This window comes from Lynx rufus, unplaced genomic scaffold (genome assembly GCF_022079265.1).
Source record: "Lynx rufus isolate CCGP_SWC_20201006 ecotype Redwood Valley unplaced genomic scaffold, mLynRuf1.p SCAF_25, whole genome shotgun sequence".
Classification (NCBI taxonomy): domain Eukaryota; kingdom Metazoa; phylum Chordata; class Mammalia; order Carnivora; family Felidae; genus Lynx; species Lynx rufus.
The window spans coordinates 3,423,121-3,447,044 of record NW_025814840.1 but is presented as its reverse complement, the minus strand read 5'-3'; the positions used below and the strand labels follow the sequence as shown (position 1 = coordinate 3,447,044).

The 23,924-nt window shown below is 39.9% G+C and overlaps 1 protein-coding gene across 17 annotated transcripts in view; it reads right to left on the bottom strand.

Annotated features, from left to right (window-relative positions):
- The window catches only part of PCDH15 (protocadherin related 15), a 789,181-nt gene that overhangs the window by 314,458 nt on the left and 450,799 nt on the right, over positions 1 to 23,924 (bottom strand). The gene's annotated exons all lie outside the window — the stretch shown is intronic.

The following is a 23,924-nucleotide window of genomic DNA, read 5'->3' as shown; positions in this document are numbered from 1 at the left end:
GGAAAGGTCTTTAAATCTTATTTGTACCGATTTATGAAAGACTGCAAAAGGCCTAGGGTATTACTTTTGCAAAATCACAGAAATGCATCTGCAATTGTAGAAAATCTTATTAAAAATTAGACTGTCAAGCCCAAGAAAGATTTTTTTGAGAAAAGGGATTGAATTCAGAGGCCCTGAAATAACACCACACGAGCATTTGTAAGGCTAATTCGCATGTGGTTATAGACATTTGTTAAAACTACTGCATACAAGTTAGTTTCGGGTTATTATGTGTGAAAACAGTTAATGATTTAATTTAATAAAGCAAAATTAAGGAAAGAATAATCTAATGTGCTAAATAAGCCTTTTTGACTTGCTGATAAATATAAATTTACCCGGTGGGGATGGGGGGCATGGAGAAAAAATAGATTCTACTGGGAAATCTTGTGCATTTTACAAACATACACAGAATTTTTTGTCTTCATCATTCCAAAACTGATGGATGGAGATAAGAGAGCTGACCTCATATAGTTTACACATAAGGGGAAAACAACAAAAGTTTCTTGATGAAGTCACAATCTCATGGTTCATAAGATCAAGCCCCATGTCAGGCTCTGCACTGATAGCTTGGAGTCTACTTGGGATTTTCCGTCCCCATCTCTCTGCCCCTTCCTTATCATGCTCACTATTCTGTCTCTCAAAATAAATAAGTAAACTTAAAAAAAAGTAACTTTAAACTTAAAGAAAGGTTCCTGTTGAATAAAGAAAAAAATATATAATTGTAATAAATAAAACTACAGAGGGGCGCCTGGGTGGCTCAGTCGGCTAAATGTCCAACTTTGGCTCAGGTTATGATCTCACATTTCATGGGTTTGAGCCCTGCATCGGGCTCTGTGCTGACAGCTTGGAGCCTGGAGCCTGCTTTGGATTCTGTCTCCCTCTCTCTCTGCCCCTACCCTGCTCGTGCTCTATCAAAAATAAATAAACGTTAAAAAAAAATTTATAGAAAAAAATTTGTGACATTTTTATATCAATTTCTAGCCCCTAATTTTCTCTTGAATTCAGTTTTAAGAACACTGTGTTAATTAATGCCCAAATTCCATGTTCCCCACCTTAATAAAATGTAAACAAAGTACTTTACACACACCATCATGCCTAAGGGGAAATGCTATGCATACTATGTTCCTATTGTCATTATCAACTGCATTTATAATGATAATGTGCATAGAAACAGCAGCTACAAAAATAATTGAGAGGAAAGAAGGGAATTTGAGAGGCTGGCATTCAGTTAGCTGAGATTTGGGGGTGGACAGATGTGGCTGCCAGAAGGAAAAACATTTTATAAAATCATTCTGGACTTATGGGAGGATGACTGACATGGTCCTAAAGGCAAGGGAGAAGGAAACTATTTGCAGAAACAGAGCAGATGAGTGATGTATATTTATGGAGAACTATTCAAGCCAGACCAACTCAATTCTCTTTCATATGTGGGTAAAATTAGAAAATTAGTGGGTGGAGGAGCAGAGGAGATATCAATTTTGATTATAGTAAATCACCTAACATAATGTCTCAGGAAATCTTAATTAAAATTTAGCTCAAACTGGATTCAATATTAACATTCTTCCTGGGACTTAAGTTGGCTAAAGGAATTTAATGATTAATGGCAAGGCATCAAGTTAAGAAGTGTTGAGGGGCGTGCTGGGGGGACGTAGGTATCGTGGCTGGTCTTATTTAACATTTTCATGAATGATGTCAGAAAGGAGGATAAACTGGATAATAATTAAATTGAGGAAGGCACCCGTCTGGGAGGTGCTATAAATACCAAATAGGACGGCAACACACAGATGAGAAAAACAGTCCCCAAACTGCACAGCCAGCCAACCACGGAGGAGCTGATATATTCAGGGAACATCACTAGCTCCACAGAAACCATCCGGAAGCAGAGACTTTAACAAAGAAGCCCCAAATCAGTTCCACATGTAAGTGACGTATACAGCTCGATACTCCTTTTCAGTCTTTTAGAACTAAATCTTAACACAGTGGGCTAAGAGTCAACATAAGTGAGTCCCCACACATCAAACAAAACTATAGTGAAGAAATTATTGGTGGTCCAAGATTTGAAAAGGGAACGGAGACAGTGACTGAATATCCAAAAAATGGTAATTTCCCCTGCATAAGAGCTCAGCAACTCCACTGTGGTGGGGATTTCATTAATCACGCCCCAAGGACTGCAATCAGTGATCTCTGAGATGAAGGTGTTGAAGGTATTCCCAAAGCAGAGGGGAAATCTGCCTCTTAAGTCAAAGAGAATGGAGGAGGGGCTGACTTACACGGAGAGGCCAAAGTGTCGCTTGCAAGTTACCACAAACTAAAATAAAATCTATGATTTGTAACCGTTTTACTGAAACGTTATGATACTGAGATGGTGAGACCTTGCGTGTCGTGTGTCTATAGCTCTTTTCTGCAGTGTGCTACAGTCCTCTTCATGAAGTGTGACCCTAACCGCCACCCGTTAGGAGGACCCTAACCGCCTCCTCCTTGCTATTCCTATATGTGCGTGCTCCAGACAGCCCAAGCCACCCCTCGCTGCCACAAGAAATAAAGATAAAGATGAATAAATAAATACAACATTCTGAACTGTCCCTGCTATTCCTGTCTAGGTCTGGCTGTGGTTTATCTCTCTCTTCAATCTCTTTCTTGTGCCTGAGAAATGGAAAAAAAAAATATGGCTTTATGTAAAAAGACAAATATAAAGAATGTTGGGTCATAAACTGAACAAAAACTTAAATAGGAGTCTCACAAAAGAAGGAAGGATTAAATAAAAGTCATAGTTCATACAGAGAGAATCATCAGACTTAAGCTATAGTAAAGCGTGAACAAGGTATTTTTATGTGCATGGTGGCTAAAGTGACCATGACTAAGTATGTCGAGCAGTTGACGTTTTTGCCTCCTGGGCATCCTGGACCTTGCTTCTACTAAAAGCCACTCACTTTCCTCGGAGAGCCGCTCACCGCCTCGCAGCCCATGCTTGGCTGGGGCTGGTCTTAGCTCCGGCAATGGGAGTGAGATTCTGGCCTGGACACTGCTTGGTTTCACAACTGGCAAGTTATCCAGGCTGCACACTCAGGGCGACTCCTGGAACCACAGGAGAGGGTAGCTCTGCATTTCTTGAGGACCCTACTGGTCAATTCATATCTGACATTTTCCTCATGTTTATGTCTGCATTGGGTCTTTCCAAGACTGAGATCCATGAGAAGAAGATGATGCCAGGAAACAGGGAGAAAATATCAGTGATGACACTCTTTCCACTTATGCCTGAGGCAAATTCACCACTGAACTTTTATGATATATGAACCAAAAATGTACTTGAAAAAAAAAAAAAGAAAAAGCGAGTTTACTTTGAAATTATGTCAATTCAACCCTAAAAAAACCAAATACTATAGGAAAAAAATGTTATGACTAGTTATTCTCCTTGGCTTCCTTTGTGACTATTCTTCAGGGGTCTTGTACTTTGAGGTTTTGCTGTGTGGTGCCATGTGGTCATTAATACATCAACCATCTTTGATCTAATGTATGATTATTCACGACAATAGTCAAGGGTCACGCTACGCAAGTCGTAGAGTTGCCCTTGTGTACAAATCATGATTAGCTATTTAAAAAGTAATAAAAAAAATAGGTATACACAGATAAAGAACAAGTATATATTTCCCTGTAGTAAAGCAATTCTTTTTTAAACAAAGCAAATTATCTAAATGAATTAAGAATTTATAAAAATGTATGCTTCTTAGAATGTCCTTCTTCCTCCTGTTATTACTCATGTTAACTATTCAAACCAGGCAGACAAAAAACTCGAGACGTGTGTGTAAGTTTTGTAGATATTTAGTCCAAGGTAAGGTCATAAATACTCATGTTTAGTTCTTTTTAAAATGAAGTTCAATTTGCAAAGTGAATTTTGGATTGATGGCATGTAAAAACATGTAAAGCCGAGTTTAGAAGAGTCTGGAAAATTCTGTATCCTTCCACAAGAGTTATAGAAGTAAGCCAACTGAGATCACTTGGTGATAATAATAAAAGCAGAATTAATTCCTGAACTTAATTTAGGGAAAATAATAATCTTGAGAAAAACATTCATTTCTAAATAATTAATGAAAACATACAATGGTCCTAAGCACTGTGCTGTGCTAGGAGCTGGCGGTAAGTTAAAGGTGGTCAATAAAAAGTGGGCTCTCCTTCTTCTCCTTCCTCTTTCCTCCTCCTCTTTTTTCCTCCTATTCCCTGTCTTCCTTCTCTTCCTCCCTTCTCCCCCTCCTCCCCCTCCTTATCCTCCTCCCCTTCCTCTCTTTCTTTCCCCTCCCCTCCTCTCCTCCTCCTCCCCTCCTCTTCCTCTTTCTTCTCCTCCTTTCCCCTCCTTTCTTTTCCTTATTTTTAGAATTAACCATCGGCAGAAGAAAGTTATTTACTTGTTTTTTAATTTTTTAATTTTTATTTTTGAGTGAGACAGAGCATGAGCAGGGCAGGAGCAGAGAGAGAGGGAGACACAGAATCAGAAGCAGGCTCCAGGCTCCGAGCTGTCAGCACAGAGAGCGATGCGGGGCTCGAACTCACAAGCTGTGAGATCATGACCTGAGCTGAAGTCAGACGCTTAGCCGACTGAGCCACCCAGGCACTCCAACAGAAGAAAATTATTAATAAAACTAGGGCATCTATACTGACATGTTGTGGCAAGTACTACTAGAAATGAACATAAACAATGAGTGAGCTACAGGGTAGGTGTGAAAGCCCATTGGCATGGGTCACATGGAAGTTGGGAGTGAAAGATGGGCACATGATTGAAGAAGATGGATTACACACAGTCATTGGAAAAGGGAAGGGCATGTGTGAGGACCCTGAGGAAAGGGGAGTGGATAAGGGTCTTGGGGACCCTGAATGTGATGACCTGGAGAAAGAGTAACACGTGACGAAGAAGGGCGACATGTAGAGGCAAGTGATGAACTTGAATCAGTGTGTGACAACTGAATACTGAAAGGATTTACTGGTATTTGAGATCTGATCCATATGGTAGGAAAATCCAGAGAGAATGCCATCATGGTGGGTCAGAAGTTTACAGAGAATAGCGGTGAATTCATTGAATGGTTCTTATTTATGACAAAAATTACAACTGTGCTTATCTCCAAAAAATGGATCAAAACAGTCACACCTGACTTAGAGAACAAAATAAATTTGAAGGAGGAAAAGTTGTGGTCAACAGCACAGACACCAGTCCGATAATGAAGAATGTGGCCGTACTTGTCTGTGGCGCGCACAGGCTCCAGCTCTCCCATAGCCTTCTGCTGCCTGATGACGCAAAGTGTTCACTCTGGGACCCTCACCACCTGGATATCCGTTTCAATCTAGTGCTTTTTATTATTAAGGGAGATAATCTATTAATAAGGAATTTCTTGGTATTCCAGCCTCCAATGCATTTCACCTGGAGAGTATACAGGGATGGTGCTGCGGTGAGGACTTCCTTAGGAAATACTCACTGTGAAAGGCACTCTATGTCATTTCAAGAACCTCAGATAGTGTCTGGGGCTGGTCTAGTTTGAGTTTTAGCCAAGGCAGACAAGACCGCATTGGGTCACCCGACATTCACTTCTGTTTCCCAGTATGTCATGCCGGATTCCTTTCATTTTGTATTTTGCATTTAATGTAGGTTATTCTTCTGTTTCTCTCTTGGCCTATTTGTGAAAATATCACAAGTGCAGTTCTTGAAGGCTTGTGTGATATGTTGCAGAATTATGCTTTTGCTAAACAATTTGTGATTTTCCAATTCTCTTCAGACAGTAAGGGATTACTGAAATAATCCCCTTTGATTATTTAATTCAGCAGAACAAGGACTCAGTGCCCCAGCACATCTGTTATCTTACAGTTCTTATTAGACACATAGACGATGCCTAGTATGAAATGTAGGGTCTTATAAAATGAATACATTTGCATAGAAGTGATATAAAAATATATGGAATTTTCCTCTGATAAACATAAATTACAATCACGACTTGTAATTGATTCATGAAAATATTCACTGAAATTATTTCAGTAGAAAGAAAAAAAAGTGCTTTCTTCCTGTTAATACAATGCCTTTATGTTATTTAATTCATGTGTTTCTCTCCAATTCATCACAGGAATCCCTATTTTCAAAATTCTACTCCTTCCTTTATACAATACACGTGGCCCCATCACTACTCCTGACTGAAACTGCTCTTTCAAAGGGGCATCTAGGAGGCAGGACTTCTGGCTCTTGTGGTAGGAGGAGACTGGATAATCCCTTCCCAAAAAGTAACAATCTAAGCAAAATTATCAAAAACACCACTTAGAGCTCTACAAATTCACTGAAGTAGAGAATTGAGAGAAATTATTCATGAAAAACTGTTGCGACATTAGGGAAGGAAAGCAGGGGTCAGTGGCCTTTGTGCTTGGGTGTCACTCTACCCCCCACATCCCTCAAGTACAGAAGGTTTGGCACAGAAGGTTTATAAAAGCAGGGCTGGCCATGAAAAGCAGCAGATCTGCTTTAACACAAGATAGACAGAATCTGGTGTGGAGTTAAAAGACCCAAGAACAAACCAATTTGACAATAAATTATATTAAAAAAAAAAAAGACTGAAGCACAGTGGGAAATGAGTGAGGAATCTTCTCAGCTCTGCCCATAGGAGTTGTGGAGTTGGGGGTGTCTCAGCTGAAGTAAGCTGGGACCAAGCCAGAAATTTAGCAGAAAATACAGATAATGAGAGCCCAATAGAAGGGCTATACAGGCTCTGTTCATGTCTGAAACTACTAGCATGCAGACAGGAGACATGGGAAGGCTTGGGGAATCTCCATGCCGACAGGACACCCTGAGCACGGCCTGAACGTTCTGTGCTCAGCCCAACCTCCGCTCAGATCAACCGGTAAAGGTGTTTGTGCAAACCTCAGTGGAAATCACTGGCTGGCATTAAGATATAGAGAAACAAGAACAACTCCTAAAAAGCCAGCTAAAAATTGAAAATAAGAATCAAAGCAAAAATCATGCACAGACGTTAGGAGTCACAAACCTAACAGAGACAGGTTCAGCAGATGAAGTCTGTATACGTTATTAAAAGAAAACAAAAACACTTCATAGTTCATATCAAGATCCAGAAGTACTACAATATAGAGTTAAAACAAACGTGGTAATTAAAAAATAAATCTAGAGATCGTTAAACAAAAAATTATTCTGACACTTGCTAACATGGTAAGGAAGGCATTGTCCAGGCCCTTTGTGATATGTGTCAGGACTATCAGCATAGGGGAGAAGGAGGGCTCAGCTCAACTCCAGCTGAGGACTTCCAGCTATTGACCAGAGTGGATGGAAAATTATTAACGGAAGACATCAAGTGTAGGGGGATTTTTGTTAAAACAACTTAGCAGGATTTTTGCAGAAGGCAGGCGAGGGTGATCAGATACCAGGGTAGGCAATGAGGGATTTGATCGGATACTGAGGTTAGGGGCTGTCTATAACGAGGGGAACAGGATTCTTGCTGAAACTGGGCTGGGCCGACCAAAGACAAGGCCCAACCATGAGGCCTAATTGAAAAGGCTCACCATAGCTGAACTAAAGTTTGCTCAGGGAGAGAGTTTCTGTCAAGAACTAAGAGGTCCATGGATCTGAATAATAGATACAAAGAAGAAGTGCACCTAGACACATCACACCCAAATTGCTGAAACACAAAGAATATCTTAAAAGCAGAAAAAAAATAAGGACTCATTTCATAAAAGGAAACAATGTGTCATTCACGGCTGACTTCTCATTACAAATAATAGAGGTCAGTAAGCATAGGAATGACATATTCAAAGGGTTGGGATGAAAAACAACCACCCTCTGTCAACCAAGTATAATATATCTGGTGAGACAATCCTTCAAATTGAAGGCAAAATAAAGACATTCAATCATTTATATAATACATCATATTGATGAAACAAAGGATGGAACCACATGATAATCTCAATAAATACAGAAAAAGCAATTGGTAAAACTGTCCATTTTCAAAAAAGGTGATTCAACAAACTAGAAATAGAAGGAAACTTCTTCAACGTGACAAAAACTATCTACAAAGCCACCAAAAGCTGGCATTATACTTAAAGATAAGGGCTCAATACTTTCCCCTAAGATCAGGAGCACAAAAAGGATGCTCTCACTACTTCTATTCAACATTGTACTGGAGGTTCCAGGCAGTGCAATAAAGTATGTAAAAGAACAAAAATAGGGGCGCCTGGGTGGCGCAGTCGGTTAAGCGTCCGACTTCAGCCAGGTCACCATCTCGCGGTCCGTGAGTTCGAGCCCCGCGTCGGGCTCTGGGCTGATGGCTCGGAGCCTGGAGCCTGTTTCCGATTCTGTGTCTCCCTCTCTCTCTGCCCCTCCCCCGTTCATGCTCTGTCTCTCTCTGTCCCAAAAATAAATAAAAAACGTTGAAAAAAAAAATTAAAAAAAAAAGAACAAAAATAATAAAAGGCATTGGATTGTTAGGATGAAGTAAAACCATACTTATTTGAAGAAGATACGGTTATCTATGTAGAAAATGCTAAGTAATCTACAAGAAACCATGAAAGCTAGCAAATGACTACCAAGGCTAAACAAAATCTGTTGCATTTTCTTTCTTTTTTTACATTTGTGGTGAGCAATCCCAAAATAAAATATTTCCATTCATGATGGCTTCAAAAATGACAAAATAACTATGAATAAATTTAGCAAAATATGTGCAAAATGTACACACCAAAATCTACAACATTGCTGAGATAAATGTAAAAGTATATGGAAAGAGAGTCCATGTTCACGGATTGAGAGATTCAATACTTAAGATGGAAATTCTCCACAATTTATTTGATTTATAAATTCACTATAACCTCTACCAATATCCTTATCAGGCTTTGTTTTGTAGAATTTGTCAAGTTAATCCTAAAATTTCTATGGAAATATAAGGGACCCAGAATAGCCACAGGAATTTTAGAAAAGATAAATAATTTAAAAAGACTTATACTATATGATTTCAAAATATACTATCAACCTACAATAATCAAGACAATGTGGCTTAGGAATAAAGTAAACATATAGATTAATGGAACAGAAGTTCAGAAATAACCTCTTCCATTTATGGCTAACTGATTCCCAACAAAGATACCATGGTAATTCAAGGATGAAAAGATAGTTTTTACATGGTGAGACAATTAGATATTTCTATGCAGAAGATTAAAAAAATAGAGATGAACTGAAACCTTTATGTCACAGCATTTAAAATGGATCACTTGTACAACATAAAAGCTAAGAGTATGAGCCTCACAGATGATAACAGAAAATGTTCATGAACTTACTTGGCAAAACCTTCTCAAAAATGACACCAAAAGCATGATACACAAAAAAAGAAAAAATAATAATAAATTAAACTCTCTCAAAATTAAAAGCTTTCATCTTTTAAAACCACTGCTAAGAATATGAGAGACACAACACAGACTTTGAGAAAGTATGTAGTAATCATATATCGGATAATGGACTTGTGGTCATAACTTACAAAGAAGAATTACAAGTCAATATGAAGAAGATAAGCAGTACAAATAAGAAAATGGGCAGATGATTTGAATAGACATTACATCAAAAATAGAAAAATCACTAACAGGCACATGAAAAGATCTCAAAATCAAGACTCCTTCAGGAAATGAAAATTAAAACCACAATGAGATAGGGCAAGGTACCTGCTATGGTGGGCTTAATAAAGACTGACGATACCAAGTGTCAGTGATGATGTGGACATGTAAAACGGTACAGTCGCTTTGGAAAGGAGTTTGGCAGTTTCTTGAAAAGGTAAGTGCGTATCTCTTACATGACTGAGCAAGTCTACTCCAGGTATCTACATATACACCCAGTAGAAATAAAAAAGTGTGTGTCCATAGGGAGGCCTACAGAGAATTCATAGCCACGTTATTCATATTCTCCCAAACTGGAACAGTTCAAATGTTCATCAGTTGCTGAACAGATTAATAAAACCTGGTGTTTTTATACAATGGAAGACTACTGAGAAATTCCAAGAAAGAGAACTACAGTACTGAGTCACGCTACAACATAGATGGCTAAATACAGTCACAGTGCTGCTACTAAATATACTATTGAGTCATGCTAAATGAAAGACACCACCTCTCCTCCCCCGAAAAAGATTACCGCATGTTGTACGATTCCATATTTTTGAGACTTTTAGACAAGGCACATTTTTTTAGAGATAAAAAGCAGAACTAGGGCCCCAGGGTCAGGGCTGGGGGGAGTATTAACGGCATTAATGGCAAGGAGCCATTCTGGGTGATGATGATGTTTCGACCTGGATTGTGGTCACTGTTACATAAGTGTCTAAATTTACTAGAAAATCACCCTGATGATGAATGTGTATTAGGACATGTAAATTATGCTCAATGATGCTCTCCAAAATTACGAAGGAATGTAGAATCTTTACCCATCCTTACCCATTTTGCCTTTCTAATGCATTGACAGGATATCATTCAGGCCTACCAGAACCATTCTAATTATTCATTCCTTGTCTTGTGATTTGATTCACTTTTCTCCTTTCTTTCTTCCTTCCAATGCACATTTCAAAGTTTAGGTCTTGGTTGTATTTCATAAACAGGTGTTTCTATCTTTGAAACCACTATGACCTCCTCTACTCTCAGGTTAATTGTCTTCAGCTCCATGTTATTCCATGACACCTTTTCAAACCTACCCCTTCTTCCTGGGAATGGACAGAAGGGAAAGTTCTGGAAGGCAAGGAAACATCAGCCTTAGGGAACAAAGGTAGAACACGATCAGCAAATCCCACTCTGGAATGCTGAGCCTGTGTTAAGAAGAGTAATAAAAGGTAAACCAGGTAAAAATGTAGAATATGGAATGAGAATAAACAAAGATTTAAAGGAAGCATATCGTTATACTTTTCTCTGAGAGAACACTTCAGAGCAAGAATATAACCCTGTCAATGGCTCCTCTCAGATGTGATATTGAGTTGTGGCTGATGCTAGAGGAGGCCACTGCATTTGGCTTTTGTATGAAGCCAACGTAGAAGACCCACCTGGGATCACTTGGAAATGTAGCTCTCCAGGGTACCTTTTGTGTGGTTTGGACAGATTCGAGGTTAACACAGTATTGTCTCATGAGAGACAAATGCCTGGTACGCTAAGATGATGCCCAGAAGCTTATGTCTGTGAAAACTTATACCTGGGGGATGGTGTATGGTTATGATGCCAGACCAGATGAAACCCAGAGTTTCCTGAGAGATAGTCTCTACTGCTTACTCTGGTATTGAAAAATGCATGGTATGTGAGAAAAACCTGATTTTTTTTTGGAAAGTGGAGAAAATAACATAGCAATATTAAATGAAGTGTGCTGTGTTAAATGTTTAACCTCTTGGCCTCAGCTCTATGATATAATAAAGGATTTCAGGTTCACTTATGCAGTCAGATCAAAATGAAACTTGAGTGGATATTGATTTCCTGGATAGAAAGATTATTTGGGGGGCGCCTGGGTGGCGCAGTCGGTTAAGTGTCCGATTTCAGCCAGGTCACGATCTCGCGGTCCGTGAGTTCGAGCCCCGCGTCAGGCTCTGGGCTGATGGCTCAGAGCCTGGAGCCTGTTTCCGATTCTGTGTCTCCCTCTCTCTCTGCCCCTCCCCCGTTCATGCTCTGTCTCTCTCTGTCCCAAAAATAAATAAAAACGTTGAAAAAAAAATTAAAAAAAAAAAAAAAGAAAGATTATTTGGAAAGGCAACCTAAAACTCACCAGCTAGGTAATAACCGTGGAGAGAGATTTGTTGGAGAAAGAATTTAATTTATGTTAATTTATGTTTGAAAAACTTTCATACAGAGTTGAATATCACTATTAACACTTATGAAAAGGTGTAAGTAAAAACGGATGAAGGAAATAACTAATCTTTAAAATGTTGAAGAAATATTAGGTAATCTACTTAGGGAAAGATATAGTCGGAAATGTATTTTGCAGAGGGAATTCTAACTCCTTACTGGATAAAACATATTCTCGTGCTTACCAGTGTTCTAGGAAGTCTGCTTTTATTTATTAGGTATTATAGAAGTTGCTATAACAAAAATTTCAGGAGAATGCCTCAGGTATATGTATCAAGGGGGTAAAATATCCTGAGTGTGGATGATTTAGAAGACATTAGAAATTGTATTTAGAAACAAGACTTCCACTAGGCTATTGTCATACAAGTTACATTGTTAACTGCCCTGTATCCTAACCTGAAGCTAAATAAACTTGGAGCTACAAGAGGCCTATTGGATCTCAAGGTTGGCAGTCAGTCTGAACCTAAGACCATTGCCTCTGGTCAAGCAAACTGGGCAATCTAGTCATCTCCACATTATGCTCTCTGCAGCCTTAATGTGAACTTTGAAGCTAAAAAGCATATGGGGCTACTAATCAGCCCTCTCCTGTTGGGCACGTCCCAGACTAATCTAAGATGGCAGTCACGTCAGTTGAGTGGGTGTTTAGCAAAGGTATCTTTCAGGTGTATAATTCAGGAGGAGGTATGAACACCATTAACACCACCATGATCATTAATATTTTAGGGACCATTAAAAGGGTTGTTACTGGAGATGGTTACTCTCTTAGGTGTTCCTATCCCCGATAAAAAGCCCAAGAATAAAGCTGCAACAGTAAGACTTTTAAAAGTGTTTCTTTATATTGCCTGAGAATTTGGAGGGCTTGCTCCCTTTCTGTGGCGACTTCATAATCCTTGTGTAGAGCCTCACTGAATCTCATTACTCAAACTCTGAGACTGTGAACTGTAGACCTTAGATGCTTTCAAGCCTGTACGTTCTCTCATGCTCAGTTCCTACCTCATTACCTCGAATACAGATTTCCTCAAAGTTGGCTTCCATAAGTTGACACAGCCCATGCCTTAACTCATCAATTGAAGGACCCTATGTAAAATACTTCTTTAATAAATCTTCCACTGTCTACAATGCTGAATTGCCTACAGGCAGAAATGCCTATAAAGACAGGAACTTGGGGAACAAAGCAGTGCATACTTGGCTTAGTGAAAGAAAGGCAAAACTTTTACCATTCAGTTCCTCTCCTCTCCACCGGCATTAGGAGTGGTATCTCCCTTACCTTTGGTTGTACGCATCCATCTCCAATAACCTCACACCCCCTTCCCTGCCTGTGTGCACTGACTGTCCTCATAGGTTCAGGCAATGAAGCCCTCCCAGCTGCTCAGGCCCTAACAAACCATCCTCCCCACTCATGTTCTAAAGGACACTCATAATATTCTCATTCTTTTCCATGTAATATAGAAAATTCAATAGTGGTTTGTGGGGCCTGGGTAGCCGACTTGGCTAAGTGTCTGTCTCTTGATTTCAGCTCAGGTCATGATCTCACAGTTCATGGGTTTGAGCCCCATATTGGGCTCTGTGCTGACAGTGCAAAGCCTGCTTGGGATTCCCTCCCTCTCTTTCTCTGTCTCTCTCTCAAGATAAATAAATAAACTTAAAAGAAATTCAATAATGGTTTGAGATATTTTCTTAAAAATTTTTTTAATGTTTATTTTTGAAAGAGGGAGGCAGAGCATGAGCGGGGAAGGGGCAGAGAGAGAGGGAGACACAGAATCCGAAGCAGGCTCTAGGTTCTGAGCTCTCAGCACAGAGCCCGACGCGGGGCTTGAACTCATGAACTACGAGATCATGACCTGAGCCGAAGTCGAACGCTTCGCCGACTGAGCTCCCCGGTGCCCCGGTTTGAGATATTTTCTGGTGACTCCACTGTGAATGGAGATGACCTCTTACAATATATATGGAACTCCTCAGGGGTTAGCACTTTCTTCATCCTTTTCCAGAGCATCTAGGTTAGCACCAGGCACATAAAAATCTATATAAATTAAATTATAATTTGTCTAAGAAAATACATATTTAACATGTGTTTGTAACATGCATGTATATTAGGGCTTGTTCAATGGTATTTTTGCTTGTTTTATTTGCCAAACTGAATGAGGAAGTTTACTATGCTTCCAAGAAATCTCCTCTGCTCTATTTGAAATATTGGCTTTTTCCTAAGATTCCCTATCTTTGAAATGTCTCAATATGCAAGTATTTTTCTTATACTCAAATGATTATGCTTTGACATTGTAGCATAATTTACTGCAAGAGGGAGTTGAGGGGAGAAGAGACCTTTATTCTTTGTTTGAAACAATAGCTGGAAAAAAAAGGTAACATACTTTGGTATAAAGAAAATATATATATATATTATATATATATATATATATATATATTAAACATTTTTATTTCTTCTAGTTTCTAAATTTCAAATCAATTACCTAGTAAACCAGAAATATGTAGAACTGTAATGATGAGAAATAATATTGTCAGAATTTAAAATGTACAATGTAGATGATATTAAAAGCAATCACATACAATTAAACAAAAAGCTTTATAAAGATGCAAGCATTTAAGCATTACTTATTGAAATTCACCACGGACAGCTTTCACTGTGACAATCCAAAACATGCTAGATAAATATAAAAGTAAATTAACTTAATTGCCTTTACAAATAGATTTTCTTTGAAAATCTGGGTTTCTATATATATCAGGGAAGGGGGATGATGATTGAAAAATAATATAAAAGCCAAATGCAAGAATTAATTTTTACATATACAAGTTAAAAATGCAGATGTTGGTGATCACTGTATTGATTTCATTAATATTTCCCCCAAGTTTATCAAATGGGAAAGCTTACTCTACACAACATAACTCCTGGGGTCTTAAGAGCCATTCACATGTTAAAACATTTCATAATGTTCAGCTGAATTATCCGAGCCATATTTATCATCATGATAAAACAAAAAATATATTCCCTTTTTCCCTATGACTGAAGGTCAGAAATTAAATGTTAGTGGTTCCTTTTCTCCTTATGATACTCAACACAATGAGTGATTTTCCAGTAAGTGTGTTAATTATTCCTCTTTGCTTCTCTAAAGCATATGTGATTACTTTCTCATGACATGTTTTCCGTCAGATTGTTTAGCCTCTCAAGAGCTTTCACTGGAAAAATTCTTCTGACTAATCAAGCTAGAAAGTACTACGTTCTAGGATGCTATTCAAGAATGCAAATACACCTGAAGTTTAGTTGATTAGTTTTTAAATCACTTTAACCTGAAACATAGATAATTTCCCAACAGCCATACAATAAATTAAAGAACACTTATTTTACCCACATCCATTAATCCCTTTATCCATTTGTTCATTAAATAAAAATGTATAAAAGGTTTACTATGTACCAGGTGTTGTGCCAGATGTCGAATACAAATTCTAGTGAAACAAGACAGAGAGAGAAACTAACCAAGTCTACGCTGCATTTGAGCTTATTAACTATTAATGTGAGAAACAGATAATTAACATTAGAATAAGAAATTCTGAAATATGCTATGAAGGAAGAATCAGGATGCTCTGGGATAAAGAGGGAGTATAATTTAGGAAGGGAGTCCTAGAAGGCTTCTTTGAGGAAGAGACACTTAAACTGAGATCTTAATGATGACCAGCATATGCATAGAAGTAGAAGCATTCAAAGAACAAGAGAAAAGCAGTTGGTAAGAATCAAACTGGAGAGTAATCAGCAGACAGGTCATGTGAGACAGTGACTGACCTCTATTCCTAGAGTTGTGGGAAATCACCAAAGGCATCAGCATGGCAATGATTGATTTGCTTTCAGGTTTGCAAGAGTCCTGTGGCTGCCAAATGGAGAAGGGAAGACAGGAGATAGAATGAAGCCCAAAGAAGGGCCCGCCTGGTCAGCATGAATGATGAAGGCAGCTCTTGGGAGGATAGAGGCTGTGGGAAAAGACTCGAGCAGGCGCATTTGGCTCGTACATAAGGAGGAACCAGTAGGACTTGGTAACCGACAGAGAGGAGGGAGTAAATAACGTGCCAGGAATGACTCCGCTTTCAAACCTGAGCACCTAAAGGGAAGGTGGTGCTTTTTCACAGGTGCGAAATCTCATCCACATGAACAAAATACAGATGGCGTAATGAGGTTTCGAATTCGACATGGGCAACTAACCCATATAAATTAAGAGTTGTGATTTTAGGCATATATTCTCATTCTAATGCAAGTGGGCTTGGGTAAGAAATTGTATGGTCTTCATTAAAATTAAATTGTTTCAGGGACACATGGGTGGCTCAGTCGGTTAAGGGTCTGACTTCGGCTCAGGTCATGATCTCACAGTCCGTGAGTTGGAGCCCCGCGTCGGACTCTGTGCTGACAGCTCAGAGCCTGGAGCCTGCTTTGGATTCTGTGTCTCCCTCTCTTTCTGCCCTTCTCCTGCTTGTGTTCTGTCTCTGTCTCTCAAAAATAAATGTTAAAGATAAATTTAAAAAATTTAAATTGTTTCAAATACCAAAAATAAATGAATTTTTTTTTACAAATGTAAAAATATGCTTACATTTTTGTAAGGTTTGCTCATCAAATCTATCAGGTATTTGCTGAAATACTAAATTCCACCAAGATTTTAAATAAATATACCCCTCAGACGTTAGTCATGATATCACAAACCCAAACACACACACACACACACAACACACACATTCACCACAGAGAACAATGTCATTATTTGACATAAAATAAATTGTCAAAAGGCATTGATATATGACATGGGTTTATCCTAATTTTCTTTATAATGTTGGAAATTATGAAAAATCATTTTAATATATAATTTTATGTGTAGTGTGTATGTTCCTCCACATAGTACTAACTAGTACCCATAACAGAGAAGGATATATACAGATAAGGCAGTAAAGGTTATTAATAATCATAAATGCTTTATATATTCCATGAGAATAATTCAATAATAATAATAACTAGATAACATTTATACGAGACATATTTTCAAGTACAAGTGTAGCAGTAGTTTATATAACTAATTAAAGCTCGGAACACCTTTGTGAAGCTGATACTATAATTATCACCTTTTGCAGGTTAGAAAATGAAAGCAGAGATGACTAAGCTCTTTGTATGGAGACACATAAGGATCCGAAGTGGGGACACAGGTAGTTGGGCTCCAGAATCTCTTGTCTTTAAATTGGATTCGGTGTCAACTCTGTCACTTATAAACGTTGTGAATTTGGACCAATCATGTATCAGTGTATCGACTCAAATTCTTTATTGAATGATGATGTGAACAAGAAATATTTTCAAAGTAGTTTCAAGCTCTAATATGCAGTGACCTGTGACACAGCCTAAGTTAAATGTATCAGCAACATCTTCAGTGCAGAGTGCTTCCTAAAATATATATTTTTCAATGTTTATTTATTTTTGAGAGAGAGAGAGAGAGAGAGAGCGAGCAAGCAGGAGAGGGGCAGGGAGGGGGGTTTTATAGAGAATCCGAAGCCAGTTAGGCACTGTCGGCAGGGATCTCGAGGGCTTGAACTCATGAACCGCTTGCAGTCAGACACCCAACCAGCTGAGCCACCCACGCACCCCACTGGACTGTTTTCTACATGAAGCGCAATAAAGGCGTAGCCTGGCTGAAACTGTGGACTTAGAGAGAGGGCCCTGGGGGATAACACTCTGAATGGCAGTGGGAATTCTGAAGCGAAACAAAATGTGTTTGTAGAATGAGGCTTTTTCTAGACTGACTGGGAAAGCTTTGGGGGAATACATTCCATGGCTATCTGGCGAAGCCCTACCGTGAGGAAGTGATGTGCTGACCAGTGGTGGTTAGACATCATGAAGAGTTCCTGTCCTAAAGGAATTTACAGTTCAGCAGGGGGACAGGCGTGTAGGCGCCAACCTTACTGCAAGTTGCGGTAAAACGTGAGCCAGATAACCGTTGCCAGATGGATGTGTGGGAGTATGCTGAAAGGAACAATTCATTCCGACTTGCTAGAGAAATGAAGGCTTTATTTAGAAAATAGCATTTGAGGGACACCTGGGTGGCTCCGTCGGTTAGGCATCCAATTTAGGCTCAGGTCACGATCTCGCGGTTTGTGGGTTCGAGCCCCGCGTCGGGCTCTGGGCTGACGGCTCGGAGCCTGGGGTCTGCTTCAGTTTCTGTGTCTCCCTCTCTCTCTGCCCCTACCCAGCTTGTGCCCTGTCTCTCTGTCTCTCAAAAATGAATAAACATTAACAAAATTAAAAAGGAAAAAAAAAACCTCTAAAAAGTAACATTTGAACTGTGCAAGATATAATTTCGTTCAAACCTTGAAATTTCAAAGATGTCGGTAATATTTCATGCTGAAGTTAAACAAAACGAACAAAATAAAACCCTCTATATGATGTCAAAGTCAATTACACGGAGGGATGTGCCAGGAGAAGACGAACATATTTGAGGTGTGACAGAGATGTGCTAGACGACACGCATAGAGATTGGGCCCTTCCTCGGGTGAGGACCCGTCCTGCCTCGTGTTTTGGAACAACCACCTGTGGGAGGGGCGTGAGGCATCTTCAGAAATAGGGTTATGGGTCAGAGTCCCCTGTAGTAGCCTAATTCACCACAGGGCATAGACACAGAAAGGGAAGTAATGGCAGATCCATTTTGAAATAGAAATTCCAGAACCTGGACATCTGGATCTGTGTAGGTGAAGGAGGGGATACAAAACAGAAATCTGAGCTTGCTGCTAAGGACTGTATGATCTTAGGCTCACTGGGCCCGTCCCAATGTAGCGGCTGCCTAAGAAGACAGGATGCGTGTGTGTGAGTCTGTGTTTCCGTATTAGATGAAAGATGATGGATTAGCTCATTTATCTCGGAGTATGTCCAATCTGAAGTGCCTGTCAGAAGCCTGCATTACCAACGTGCAACGGATACTTGAGCACCAGCTTGATGTTCAGGTGGCCACGGGGCATTTACCTTTGGGAGGTGTGAGTATGCATAGCGCTAATGACTAACAACATGGGAATACAGGACACAGAAAACTGCACGTTGATTTCTGGAGAATGTTAATATTTAAAGAATGAGACGTGAACAGGGAGCCAGCGACAAAGTACCTCAGTCACCAGGGAGGTTTACTATGAAACGGTACAGATGAGAGCTTTGCCCCGATGGAGGAGGGAGAAGTGCTCTTGTATTTGACAATTAAAGATGGACTCACGTGATTTGCAATTTTGTATGCTTCTCATGGTACCACGTCAGTGAAAGAAAATAATACCAATGAATAATTATAAGGAAATAAGTTAATCAGTTCTGCAAATGCATCAATCAGTCCAAGTGCCTGGATGGGTCAGGGTGGGAAGGCAGTGTGAGGCTGGACCTGGGAAGGGCATGGAGACCAGCACATGGGGAGACTCAGGAACAGTGACAGACCAACGGGATGGCGTCATACAGAGGGGACATGGCTGTAGTGGAGGGAAATGGAAAGAAATGGAATTATTAGTAGAGCATGGGTGAAGGTGAGGAAAAGGGGGGAGGATGAGTAAGAAGCAGGACAGAAGAAAATGGGAACTGAAGAACGAGAAAAATGGAAAGACGGGGGTAAGGAGCCAAGGACTCAGCACCACGTAAGACTCCATCTTGATACATTAGGGATTCCAATTTTCACACGTGTGAAACACTGGGAGGGCTCAAGATGGGTTTTCTCAAAACGGGCTGCATATTAGAGCTGCTTTGTTTTGTTAAATCAAACCTCTCACAGTGGCTCTACTGTGATTGGCAGATCACATATATAAAAATATCTCAGGGTGAAGTCTAGGCATCAATATTTAAAAAAAAATTAATGGTTATTTCTTGAGAGAGGGGTGGGGGAGGAGCAGAGAAAGAGGGAGGCACAGAACCCAAAGCAGGTTTCAGGCTCTGAGTTGTCAGCACAGAGCCCAATGTGGGGCTTGACCTCATAAACCATAAGATCATGACCTGAGCCAAAGTTGGACGCTTAACTGCCTGATATTTTTTTAAATTTTTTTTTAACTTTCATTTATTTTTGAGACAGAGAGAGACAGAGGATGAGCGGGGAAGGGGCAGAGAGAGGGAGACACAGAATCTGAGGCAGGCTCCAGGCTCTGAGCCGTCAGCACAGAGCCCAATGCGGGCCTCGAACACACAGACTGCAAGATCATGACCTGAGTTGAAGTCGGTCACTCAACCGACTGAGCCACCCAGGTGCTCCCTGACTGATATTTTTAAAGGCTGCTCAGGAATATCTCTATATTCATTAAGGATCAAGAACACCAATGAAAGTTGTACAATTTTAAGAATAGCACCCATAGAGTATGGACTAGACTTAACTACTGATACGAAAATCTACATCTTCAAAATATTAAAATTACATACCAAGATCTGTATCTTTAATACACAGCAGTTGGTGTTTCGAGAAAACCAGCAATGTGTGAAATGAGACCTAAGACAACACAGCATGATATTCGTTGGTGCCAAACCTGCAGAGTTTCACTGATGGCCTACAAAAAGCTCTTTCAGGCCAAAAATCATTCTCACTCATGCCACCAACTTCCCCCTCAAGACGAGGTGTGCTAGTACTCTGATTGCACCTCATTTCCAGGTATGGAAGGTGCAGATGGTGTTTTGTGACAGCACTGCCCTGGCGGGGCAGGGCCGGGGTGCTCAGGACCCATACACATGAGAATCACGCTGTTCCTGTTTCAATACTCAGGCATCAGAGATATAAAGTCAGAGGACCAATTTATAAGGACCTGATTACTCACACCTTTATGCCTAACCTATCTGCTTCTCGCAGTCAAGGATGTTTCCACCAAGAAGGTGCTGGAATAATTGAGAATGTACTTCCTCAGGCCAAGGCAGTCTCGGGGCCACATTGAAAATGATAGATTCGGAATGCCCTGGTTAAAATATACTTAGCATAATACCCTCCAGTTCCATCCACGTAGTTGCAAACGGCAAGATTTCATTCTTTTTGATTGCCGACTAATACTCCATTGTATATATATACCCCATCTTCTTTATCCATTCATCCATCGATGGACATTTGGGCTCTTTCCATACTTAGGCTATTGTTGACATAGCGCTGCTATAAACATGGGGGTGCATGTGTCCCTTCGAAACAGCACACCCGTATCCTGTGGATACCCAGTAGTATCCTAGTAGTGCAATTGCTGGGTCGTAGGGTAGTTCTAGTTTTAGTTTTTTGAGGAACCTCCATACTATTTTCCACAGTGGGTATTATGCCAAGTGAAATCAGTCAGTCAGAGAAAGACAAAAATCATATGACTTCACTCATATGAGGACCTTAAGAGACAAAACAGATGAACATAAGGGAAGGGAAACAAAAATAATATAAAAACAGGGAGGGGGATGAAACAGAAGAGACTCATAACTATGGACAACAAACTGAGGGTTACGGAGGGGTTATGGGAGGGGGGATGGGCTAAATGGGTAAGGGGCACTAGGGAATCTACTCCTGAAATGATTGTTGCGCTATATGCTAACTAATTTGGATGTAAATTTAAAAAATAAATAAATAAAACAAGTTAATAAAAAAATAAAAATAAATAAAATGTACTTAAAATCTGTTATCCAAGGAGCTCTCTGCTGGACAGTCTCTGTTCACTGTCACCTTTGCTTCTAATGTTCTTACTCTTTCCGACACCAGAATAGTAACTAAAAGTAAATGAGGTGATACCGTGCTGGGTCAATGTGGAAAGACAGGGCTGGCGAGGGCTGGGTGGGTGCAGCACAGAATTTATTTTGTCATTCTTATGAGGCAGGGACAGGTCCCAGTTCTAAATCATTTTGCTTTGTTTACACATTTTTCTCTCAATAGGAAATCGATTTCCTTTTATTTCCAGGCCCTTGAAGGATGTTTTATAGCCATGCCACTCTTTTACCACATGCCAGGAATAACATTTAAAATACTAATTATAAGTCTTTATCTCTTGGTGCTTAAGTAACTTTTAAAGATAGAGCCATATAAACACAAATGACACTCTATCTTCATAATCTGCATGGTTCAGGAAGTTATTTAAATATGAATCTTTAAAGGCAAAGAAAGATCTATTTTATAAAGAGATACATAGGGAAATTAACTGTTTCAGCCAGCAAATGCCAGAAATCAGCTTTTGATCCCCCAAGGCAGACATTTTTTGAGATATAGTTCCACCACATAATTGCTATCATTTTCTTAGTTACACTTTCCAGCTCCCTGCTGGCTTTTTTTTTTTTTATGTATAAACTTACTTTTACTTCCAATTATGTTATTATAGAGATAAGAATCAGGTCTAATTAAATAAGAACATGACAACGAGTGTCATTCCTTTATCTGTATACACTGCAATGTTGCTGCCCATTTAAGTGCCTGGGTAAAGACAAATGTAGTTCTTGAGGTCCACCAATCAACTAGAAATAGAGGCCAATGTGTTTATACCCTCCCATTCATTCTGCTTGTCCACATGTCTCCTTCCTGTCATCCTGGAATAAACATATTAAGCATCAACTCTATTGAGCACCTGTGATATGCTAGGCACTATTGATGTGGATGCTATAAACTAATTTTTAATTGTCTTGAGAGTTCTGCCCTCAAGACAAACGGCTGAAAGGGTGGATTCCATCAATATGACACATGCCATAAGCAAGATAGGAATAAAATGTACTGTGGCCTTTTCTCCACTGCCATACACAGCAGGGGGTATCCACGCATGGAAGTGCGTACATGTGAATTTCCACTGTCCATGCTATAATGTCATCCCTTTTATCACCCAAGAAAGTATATCTTAATCCGATGAATAAAAGAGAGATAGCACGGAATTATTTCTAGACTATCGTTAACAACAGCGCCATGTGAATTTGGTAACAATTCATCCTTTGGATGACTAGGTACCGCATGGGTGATACGTCTTGCGTGTTGAGGCAGCACGGTGATAAAAAAAAAAAGACACTGACCTCTTGGGGTCTTCAGCGTGGGGTGAGGGCAAGAGAGAAGAAAATAGGATCATTTGAGAAGGGGAGTCACAGAGAGTGTGTGAACTGGAAGGGGGTCAGCACTAAGCCTCGAGGGAAGTTTTCTCTGAGGAGGTGACATTTTGGGCAGAGTTCTGTACGAAGAAAGTGGGCCAGCCTTGCAAAGTCTGGGTTAAGAAGAGTACTCTTGGGCGACAGAAAACAGTGTGCAGTGAGAAGAACGTGAACCGTTTCTTCCCTAATGTCTCACACCGATGAGGAGTGATGATGTGGGACGAGGTGTGATGAGCGTTTTGTGTCACAGCAGTGGATCACAGAAGCGTGGCTGCACAGCACTGTGTCCAGGTGGGGTGCAAGAGCAGGGACCATCAAGGAAGGATGAACACCGCCAAGGCATGCGTCCTCAGAAGGGAAACGATGTGAAGGACAAGGAGGCTCATCAAGCTGTACATGGAAGGGAAGCGGCTAACTGGAGGAAGTGAGAAAGAGGAAGCCACACGCTTTCGGTTAGGTGAGCTGGTGGTTCAGGAGCAAAGCACGTGCAAAGGAAAAGAAGGCAAACGCGGAGCCGGGGGAATCGGGAGGCGCACGTGAAGGCTTACGTTTGTCGTCAGGGTCTTTAGGCTGATGCTCTACTATTCTGAACTATTTATATATGCTATATGCTAAGACGTGTGGACACGTAAATTGAGTTATGTGCATTAATTATATATTATACTAATGCATATTTAGTATGCATTATATATACATTATTACGTATCATTATGATATACTTATATAATATACAATATGTCATTTAGTAACAGTTTGGAGCCATTCAAATGCTCTAAAAAGTATACAGAATCATGGCCTTCCTGGCCTGAAACTAACTTAAAATTATTGAATCTGATTCTCAGATTTTGAGGACAATCTACATCAGTGGTCTTTATGTGTCTGGACACTGAACCCCTCGGGTTTATTATTTTAATATCAATAACCGAAGTATTGCTCATAGAACCTCAGATTCCAGAAAGGTGAAGTGACATCTTGGTTGTCTGTGTTTCTAAACATCTCCCTA